Raw genomic sequence first — 10,884 nt, forward strand, 5'->3', positions numbered from 1 at the left:
TGCCAATCTTAAAAAAAAAAACTGATCCAGTATTAAAGAACAAATCTTAAAAGCAAAACTCAAAAGGATCAAATTGCTTACAAGTGTATCAACTTCATCCCAAACCAAAGCTCAAGAGAGTAAAATTCACAATGTCTGACATCCAATCAAAAATTACAAGGCCCCAGGGCCAGCCCAGTGGCATAGACGTTAAGTTTGGCATGCTCTGCTTTGGTGTCCTTGGTTTGCAGGCTCAGATCCCAGGCTCAGACCTATACCACTCATCAAGTCATACTGTGGCAGCAACCCACGTACAAAATACAAGAGGATGGGCACAGATGTTAGCTCAGGGCCAATCTTCCTCACCAAAAAAAAAAAAAAAAATTATGAGGCACATAAGAAAGCAGGAAAATATAACTCATAATAAAAAGAAAATCAATAAATTAAAATTGACACGGAACTGATTTAGATGTTAGAATTAACAGACAAGGACATTAAAACAGAAGTTATAACTATCTTCCAGATGTTCAAAAAGTTCACTAGAGATGTACATTTAAAAGAAAGACTCAGATTGAACCTCTGGAGATGGAAATGATGTATGAGATGAAAATTATAGGGGATAAGATTGACAGCAGGTTAGCCATTGCAGAAATAAATTATTAGTGAACTTGAGGACATAGAAATGGAAACCATTCAAAATGAAACACATGGGGGAAAAAAGTACTAAAAAAATGAAGAGTATCAGTGAGTTGTGGGAAAACTTTAAAGGGCCTAATACAAAAGTAATTGAAGTCCTTGAAGAGAGGAGAAGGGTAAACAGAAAAAAGATTTCAGAAAATAAGGGTGAAAAATATATTCTAAATTTGATCATTATAAATTCCAAATCCAAAAGGCTATCTTAGTCTGTTTGGGCTGCTCTAACAAAAATACCATAGACTCAGCAGCTTATAAACAACAGAAGTTTATTTCTCACAGTTCTGCAGGCTGAGAAATCCAAAATCAAGGTGCCTTCAGATTTGGTGTTTGATGAGAGCCAGCTTCCTGGTCCATAGGTAACTGTCTTCCTGCTATGTCCTTACATGGCTGAAGGGGCGATGGAACTCTTTGGGGTCTCTTTTATAAGGGCATTAACACCATTTATGAGGGCTCCACCCTCATGACTTAAGCACCTCCGAAAGGCCCTATCTCCAAATATCATCATTTTGGGAATTAGGTTGCAAAATATGAACTTTAAGGGTACACAAACATTCAGTATACAGCAAAGTTCAATGAACTCAAAGCACAAAAATGAAGACGATACCATGGCACATAAAAGTCAAATTTCTCAAAAACAAAGATTTAAAGAAGCCAGAATAAAAACACACACAGAAGAATAAAGATAAGAGTGACAGTCTATTTCTCATCATAAACAATGCAAGTGAGAAAACAGTGGAGGAATATCTTAAAGTACTGGAAAAAATACATTGCCAGAATAGAATTTAATACCCAGTGAAAATATTTTTCAAAAACAAAGTGAAATAAAGACGTTTGCATTTATAGACAAGCGGGGGGGGGGGGGGGGAACATCATCAGTAGCAGACCTACACTATAAAAAATGCTAAAAGCAGTCCCTTTAGGCAGAAGGAAAATGGTAACCAATGAAAATTTGGATCTATACAAAGGCATGAAGAGCACTGGAAATAGTATCTGCGTGGGTAATTATAGAATGGTTTCTTCTTATTGTTTAAAAATTTTAAAAGATAAAAGACTCCTTAAACAAAAATAATAACAATGAAGTATGGACTTTATAACAGAGGAAAGATTTAAATGTATAACAACAACAGCACAAAGGCAGGAGGGAAGACATGAAAATACATTGCTGTAAGTCCTATAGTAGATATAAAGTGGTATAATATCACTTGAAGTTAGAATGTTATAAGATAAATGTGAATGCTATAAACCACAAACAATCATTAAAATAACGAAAAGAATTATAGCTATTAAGCCAAGAAAGGACATAAAATGGCTCTGAAAAAATAATCAAAACAAAAGCAGAAAAGGAAGAAAAAGGTAACAAAGTACAGACAGGACAAACAGAAAACAAATAGATGATAGACTGGAATCATATCAATAATGACATTAAATGCAAAAGTAGACAGCACATTCTTTTCAAGTTTACACAGAATATTTATCAAGATAGACCACATTCTGCCACAAAAATATATCTCAATAAATTTTAAAAGATTCACATTGTAGAAAATATCTTCTCTGTTCACAGTGAAATTAAATTAGAAACCAACTCAAGAAGATATCTGGAAAAATCCCCACATATTTGGAGACTAAATAACATACTTCTAAATAAACCTTGGGTCAAAGAAGAAATAAAAAGGGAAGTAAAGTGCATTTTAAACTGCATGAAGATAAAAACAGCAGATTAAAGTTTGTGGCATGCTTCTCAAGCAATATTTTAGGGGAAATGTATAGCACTAAATGTCTATATTATAAAATAAAAAAGGCCTTAAATCAATAACCTTAGCTTCTACCTTAAGAAACTAGAAGAAGAAGACCAAATTAAACCAAAGAAAGCATAACCAAAAGAGAAATAATAAAGTTGAACGTCGAAATAATTAAAAGACAGAAAAACAATAGAGAAAAATCAAAGAAACCTAAAGCTAGTCCTTTGGGAAGCTCAATAGATTTGATAAATCTCTAGCTAGATTGATCAAGAAAAAAGAGAAAAGACACAAATCACCATATAATCGATAGAAAGGAGACATCTCTACATATTCTACAGATATTAAAACAATAATAAAGGGACATTATGAAAAACTTTATGCCAATAAACTTGACAATGAAGATGAATAAATTACTTCAAAGACAAACTCCCAAAGTGTATTCAAGAAGAATTAGATAACCTGAATAGCCCTGTATCTATTAAGGAAATTAAATTTGCAGTTAAAGGCCTCCCTACAATGAAAACTCTAGGCCTGGATGACTTCATTGGTGAATTCTACAAAACATTCAAGTATAATATAATACAAAGTCTGCACAAACTTTTCTAGATAATTGAACATGGTGGAATTTTTCCCAATTCATTCTATGGAGACATAATTACCCTGACACCAAATCTAGACAAAGACATCACAAGGAGAGGAATTACAGACCAACATCCCTCATGAATATAGTTTCAAAATATCTAACATAATATTAGCAAATTAAATCCAAGACTATATCAACAGGAGAAATCAGCATGATCAAGTAGTGTTTATGCCAAGAATGCAAATCAATAAAACGTTAATCAATGTAATTCACCCTATTAGCAAACTTAAAAGAATAAATAGATGGTAGAAAAAGCATTTGACAAAATCCACATCCATTTCTAATAAAAAGCTCAGCAAACAAGAGACCTGCCTTACCCTGATAATGGACAATTATGAAAAATCTATAGTACTACTATACTTAATCATGAAAGGCTGAAGATTTTTTTCCGTAAGATGAAGAATAAGTATGTTTGCTCTACTAAGCTTCAACATTAAGCTAGAGGTTCTAGCCAGTGCAATAAGGTAGTAAATATAGTGAATGGGCAAACAGATGGGAAAGAAAAAAATAAAACTGTCCTTATTTTCAGATGATATCATCCTCTAGTTAAAAATGTCTATGGACTCTACAGAAAAGCTACTGGAACTAGCAAGTGAGTTTTAAAAGACTGCAGAATACAAGATCAATGTGAAAACAGCAATGGAATTTCTAGCATCAATCAGAAAGAGAAACAAAAAGCAATACCATTTGTAATAGCATTGTACATACTCGTACACTAAAAACTATAAAACTTTGCTGAGAGAAGTTAAATATTAAGTTGCTGATTCTCCCCAAGTTTATCTACAGGTTCAATACAATCCCAATAAAAAACCCTACAGGCTTTTAAAAAAATAAATTAGCATGTATATTCTGAAATTCACATAGAAATGTAAAGGATCTAGAATAGCTAAAACAACATTGCAAAAGAAGAAAAAATTGGGGGACTAACATACCCTGATTATAAAGCTACAGTAATCAAGACAGTAATGTATGAGTATAATGATAAACAGTTCTATGATACAGAACAGAAAGTCTAGAAATACGCTCACATGGAAAACTGATTGTCCAAAAAGATGCAAAGACAATCAGCGTGGAAAGGATCATCTTTTCAACAAATTGTTCTGTAACTATTTGTTATCCATATACAAAAGGTAAAAGAATGGATCCATACCTCAACTATAAAAATAATTAACTAAATGGATCATAAACCTAATTATAAAACCTAAAACTATAAAACCTCTAGAAGCAAATAGGTAAAAATATTTATGACATTGTGTTAGGTAAAAATTTCTTAAATAAAACACTTAAAGCTTATTCCATAAAATTTTAAAAAATTGATGATTTGGATTAAGGAACTAGATGACTAGATTACACCAACTCCCCCTATATCCTTATTTCCATCCTGAAAGAAATCTGGAGTATACTGTCCAGAGAGGATAAACTGATCATTTTGGTGAGGGAGAAAACAGACAACAGGTTAGGCAGAAACAGATAATAGGGCAATAAAATGTAAATATGTTCAAGAATTCCATAATCTGGACTTGTAACTTCCATGTAACAATTTGTAAGCCCCTTTTCTGGGGAATCTGATTTTCCTAAGAGGAAACACCTAAAGATACTGACATCCGACAAAAGATTTATCAAAATTACCCTATATTGAAGTTCAGTGTCAACAAGATCCATGTATGTACTCAGACTTAGCACAATCCCCCTGCTCTTAATCAGGGTGAAAAATTCAAAGACTAACAGGTATTGGAGGAAAATTTCCAAAATGGAATACAGAGACATAAATGGATAGAAAAACTTGAATGAAACAGAGACTATTCATGGAATAGAAAGTTTTAAAAGAAATTATTATTAATATTTCCAGAGTGATCCAAAAGACATTGCATCCACTAAGCAAGAACAAGGTACTATAAAAATAGGTCAATCATGTAAAGCGAGAAGTTTTAGAAATGGCAATAGATATGAATGATCCCAGAGAAGATGTAGAAGATAAAGTTGAGCTTCTCCCAGATATTAGAGAATAAAAAAAACAGAAACAGAAAATAAGAGGAAAAGATAAGAAAACTGTATAATCAGTGGCTCAGTCCTGAGGTTCTAACATGTGAATAATGTGTGGAAGAAAGAAAGAACCGACAATGTGGAAGAGAAAACATCATAAATGAAATAATTAGACAAAATTTTCCAGTGCAGAAAAATGTAAATATCCAGTGTAAAATAGCACACCAAATTATTGCACGACTGAAATTACATTCATATGAAGACACATCATTGAGGATTTAGACCTTACAACAGAATCACTAGAGATAAAATAGTAGTGAAGGAAAATAATTTTTTATCCAAGCTTCTATAGCCAGCCAAATAATAAATCAAGCATTAGAGTAGAATAAAAATATTTTCAGGCCTGCCAAATGCCTATCTTGATGTTTACATTGTTTTATGAACTATCTTGCTCACTGATTTCTCCAGAAAGTGTTTTTGTAAACTGTCAGAGAGCATTTTACTGGGCTATGGCCAAGAAATTCTGTTTGTTTTATTCTATTGTTAGAGCTTTCATTTAACAGTTACAATATTGTCCTTTCTTTCCAAAATTAGTCTTAAGCCTGCTAGTTGGTTTTTCAAACTAAATTTACACTGTTTAAAGATAGCTAGGGTGAACAACTCATTCTAGTTTGCCTGGGATTTTCTCAGTTTCATCACTGAAGGTCCCACATCTGGGAAACTCATCAGTCCTGGGAAAACTGGAATGATTGGTGACCCTAGGAACAAGTGATACAGCTATAAAAAAAATTAACACACAAGTGAAAATAGTGGGTACTTTGGGAAAAGGAGGGGATGCACTCAGAGAGCGACACAGTGGAAGCTTCTCAAGTGACTTTAGTCTTAATTTAGGTGATTTATTATTATTTAAAAAATATGTAAGGGCCGGCCCTGTGCCCAAGTGGTTAAGTTTGCAGGCTCTGCTTCAGTGGCCAAGGGGTTGCCAGTTTGGTTCCTGTGTGTGGACCTAAGCACCGCTCATCAAGCCATACTGTGGTGGCATCCAACATAGAAGAATTAGAACTACCTACAACTAGGATATACAACTATGCACTGGGACTTTGGGGAGGAAAAAATATAGATAGATAGATAGACTTCCAGTTCCATCACAAACATATAAAGAGCTTGGAAATCAACATTACCACCCTTCCAACAATAAAAGATGAACAAACCAAAATCAGTGACATTTCTTGGACCCATTGGAGAAATGAGGTCTTAGAGACAACCACCACCTTGACATCTGGAGAGACATGTGCATCCAGAGAAACACAGCATCTGAGATCTGCTTACCTGGAGGAGAAGTCACTAAAGCCATAAACTGGTAGGAACATTTAAGTTGCAATATGGATGAATTTCTGGAGTGTGGGCTAACTTGTGAGTAATAAACTCCTGGCAGTGTCAGTCTTATTGGATCCCCCACACTTTTGTGGACCTTCCCTCTATTAACTTCACCTGGTTCTCATGATGAGTATTGGAGAAAGATCCCCTCATATTCCTGGAGAGAAGAGGGGAGGAGTAATCTTTGAAACACATCCAGATCCTACTTCATACCAAAGACCTACTCTCCAGTGGAAGGGACTTCATCAGAGCAAATTCTGAAACCTTATCCAAGCTAGTAGAAGGGATTCCTCCCACTACAGTCCCCTCCATCTTTCCTATCTCACCTAAGGGTGAGGGGAGTGAAACATAGTCAACAGGAGAGAGAGTTTCAGGAAAATACTTTGGGAACACTGCAGCCAGGGAAAGGAGAAGGGAGCAGGGGGAAAAACACATTTTAAGGCCACAACCTTGAGATACAGGCCCACGAAGAGACTTAATGAGAAAATTGCAGAATTCTCTACCATCCCCAGGTGCTACGACATATCAGCAAATTTCCAGTGTAGTAACAGTGGATTACATCTGAAAGAGCTTCATGACAGACTCACTGTGAAGAACCATATATAAGGAAGCCCCAAATACAAGAGGGGAGACAAATACAAGGACAGTAGAGGAAGTTAAGGCCTCTAGTGCCTATGCTACAGCAAACATTAAATTCAGCCCAACTCCTATCAGATGAACATAAATCCTCTGACTAAAGGCCTAAGTGCTTTAGTTCCTATTACCTGATCCAACATGTCCGACTTTCAGGAAAATATTACAAGGCACACCAAAAGGCAAGAAAAAGCGCAGTCTGAAGAGACAAAGTCAGAATCATAATGAAACACAGACAAGATACAGATGTTATAATTATTAGAGAGGAAATTTAAAATAACTATGATTAATATGGTAAGGACTTCAGTGGAGAAAAGTAGACAACATGAAGACCAGATGGGTAATGTAAGTAGAGATAAAGAAATTCTAAGAACAAACCCAATGCAAATTCTAGAAATCAAAAAGCACAGTAACAGAAATAAAGAATGCCTTTTTACAGACTTGTTGGTCAACTCAAAATGGAAGGAAAGAATCAGTGAACCTGAAGTTCAGTGAATAGAAACTTCCCAAACTGAAATGCAAGGGAAAAAAGATGACAAAAACAGATTAGAACATACAATAACTTGGGAAAATATCTAAAGATGTCACAAACTTACAATTGGAACACCAGAAGGAGAAGTAAGAGAGGAAGCATAAGAAATATTTGAAGTAATAATGGCTGAGAACTTCCCAACCTACTTGACAGACACTGAAGCACAGATTCAGGAAGCTCAGAGAACTCCAAAAAAGCTAAACACTAAAAATACCACACCTAATTATATCATATTCAAACTGCAAGAAGATAGTGGATTGGAATCTTTCAGTGGTGTGGGGGAAATTGTATAGTTCACAAAGTGTACTAAGTGAAAGAAACCAGGTGCAAGAGGTCACATACAGTATGATGCCATTTATGTGAAATATCTGGAATAGGTCAATCCATACAGACAGGAAGCAGATTGGTGGTTGCCAGGAGATGGGGAGAGGGGAGTGATAAAGAGTGACTGCTTCATGGGTGTGGAGTCTCCTTTGGGAGTGATGAAAATATTTTGGAACTAGAAAGAAGTGATGGTTGCACAACATTGTGAATGTACTAAATGCCACTGAATTGTACACTTTAAAATAGTTAATTATATGTTATATGGATTTAACCTTAATAAAAAATAATGTGGAGAAGAAAAGACTTTCACAGACAAATGTAAACCAAAGAAATCCATTGCTAGTTTACCTGTCCTGCAATAAATGTGAAAAGAAGTTCTTCAGGCAGAAAAAAAGTGACACAGATCAAAAAGTGGATCTTTATAAAGAAAGAAAGGTTAGAGAAAAAAACAACTGAAATTAGAATTAAACTTTCTTTTATTCTCATTATTAACTGATACAAAAGACATCTCTTCAAAACAATAATAACAACAGTGTATTTGATGATTATAGTATATGGATGAATAAAATGAAAGACAGTGATATCACAGGGTACAGGAGAGAGAATTGAGGAATACTGTATTATAAGGTATCTGCATTACACATGGAGTGGTATAGTATTATTTGAAGGTTAGCTTAGAGTATTTAAAAATGCATATTGTAAACTCCAGGTAAAACACCAAAAATTTTAAAAAGATGTGTAAATGATATGCTAAAGGAGGTAATAAAATGGAATCACATAAAAAGTTCTATTAAAACCAGAAAAGGAGGAGGAGAGAAAAAAAAGAACAAATTCAATGAATAGACAACAGCTACAAAGATAGTAGATATTAATATGACTAAAAAAATCACTCCAAACGTGAATGGTCTAAACACACCAATCAAAAGACATAGATTGTCAGCATGGGTGAAAAAACAAGACCCAACTATACGTTGTCAATAAGAAACTCACTTTGTATTATAAAGATTCAAATAGTTAGAAGTAAAGGGATGGAAAAAAATATACCATACCAACATTAATTGAAAAAAAGTTGAAGTATTTGCATTAATTTCAGATGAAGGGCAACACATAATGACAAAGGAGTTAATTCCCCAGGAAGATGTAACAATCCTAAACATGTATGTAACTAACAACAGAGTATCAGAATACATGAAACTAAACATCTATAAAAGGATAAATAGAAAAATCAACTATTACAATTGGAAATTTAAACAACCCTTGTAATAGTCTTATATTGCTGCTGTTAACAAATTACCAAAACTTAGTGGCTAAGCACCACACAAATGATCATTTTACAGTTCTGTAGGTCTGAAGTCTGACAGGTTTCACTGGGTTGAAATCAAGGTGTTTGCAGGGCTGCACTCCTTTCTGGAAGCTCTAGAGTAGAATCTGTTTCCTTGGCTTTTCCAGCTTCTAAAGGCTGCACATATTTGGCTCATGGGCTCCTTCCTTCATCTTCAAACTAGAAATGGCAGGTTGAGTCTATCTCACATCTCTGATACCTTAATCCCTATTTGCTATGTAATATAACATATTTTACAGGTTTTGAGGATTAGGATGTAGACATATTTGGAGAACCATTATTCTGCCTATCATCTTCCCCTATTGGTAATTGATAGATCAGTATTAACATCAGGTGATCAAAATTAAAATCAACAGTGATAAGTCGTGTTGATTGTACAAGCATACCTCAGAGATATTGCCGGTTCAATTTTAGACCACTGCAATGAAGCAAACATCACAATAGAGTCATATGTTTTTTTATTTATGTTTACACTATACTGTAGTCTTTCAAGTGTCCAAATACAATTATGTCTAAAAATGTATATACTTTAATTTTAAAATATTGTATTGATAAAAATTGCTAACCTTCATCTGAGCCTTCAGCAAGTCATATAATCTTTTTGCTAGTGGAGGGTCTTGCCTCAATGTTGATAGCTGCTGACTGATCAGAGTGGTGGTTGCTGAAGGTGGGGGTGGCTGTGACAATTTCTTAAAATAAGACAACAATGAAGTTTGCACACGTATTGACTCTTCCTTTCACAAACAATTTTTCTGTAGCATGTGATGCTGTTTGATAGCATTTTCCCACAGAACTTCTTTCAAAATTGGAGTCAATTCTCTCAAACTCTGCCACTGCTTCACTAAGTTTATGTAATATTCTGAGTACTTTGTTGTCATTCCAACACACTTTACAGCATCTTCACCTGAATTAGATTTTACCTGAAGAAACCACTTTCTTTGCTCATCTATAAGAAGCAACTCCTCATCTGTTAAAGTTCTATCATGAGATTGAAGCAATTCAGTCACATCTTCAGGACCCACTTCTAATTCTAGTTCTCTTGCTATTTTTACTACATCTGAAATTACTTCTTCCACTTGAACACATCAACGTCATCCATGAGGTTTGGAATCAACTTCTTCCAAAGTCCTGTTAATGTTGATATTTTGACCTCTTCCTGTGAATCAAGAATATTTTTAATAGCATCTAGAATGATGAATCCTTTCAAGAAGATTTTCAATTTACTTTGCCAAGCTACAGCAGAGGAATCACTACCTATGACAGCTATAACATTATGAAATACATTTATTAAGTAATAAGACTTGAAATTTGAAATTACTCCTTGATCCATGGGCTGAAGAATGGACGTTGTGTTAGCAGACAAGAAAGCAACAATTGTCTTACTGTACATCTCCATCAGAGCTCCTGGATGACCAGGTGCTTTGTCAATGAGCAGTAATATTTTGAAATTTTTTTTTCTGAGCAATAGATATCAACAGTGGGCTTAAAATATTCAGTAAACCATATCATAAACAGATGTGCTGTTATTCAGACTTTGTTATTCCACTTATAGAGCACAGGCAGTATAGATAAATAGCATAATTCTTAAAGGCCCTAGGATTTTTGGAATAGTAAACGAGCATTTGTCTCAGCTTAG

This window comes from Equus quagga, chromosome 15, assembly GCF_021613505.1.
Source record: "Equus quagga isolate Etosha38 chromosome 15, UCLA_HA_Equagga_1.0, whole genome shotgun sequence".
In the NCBI taxonomy this organism is placed as follows: Eukaryota; Metazoa; Chordata; class Mammalia; order Perissodactyla; family Equidae; genus Equus; species Equus quagga.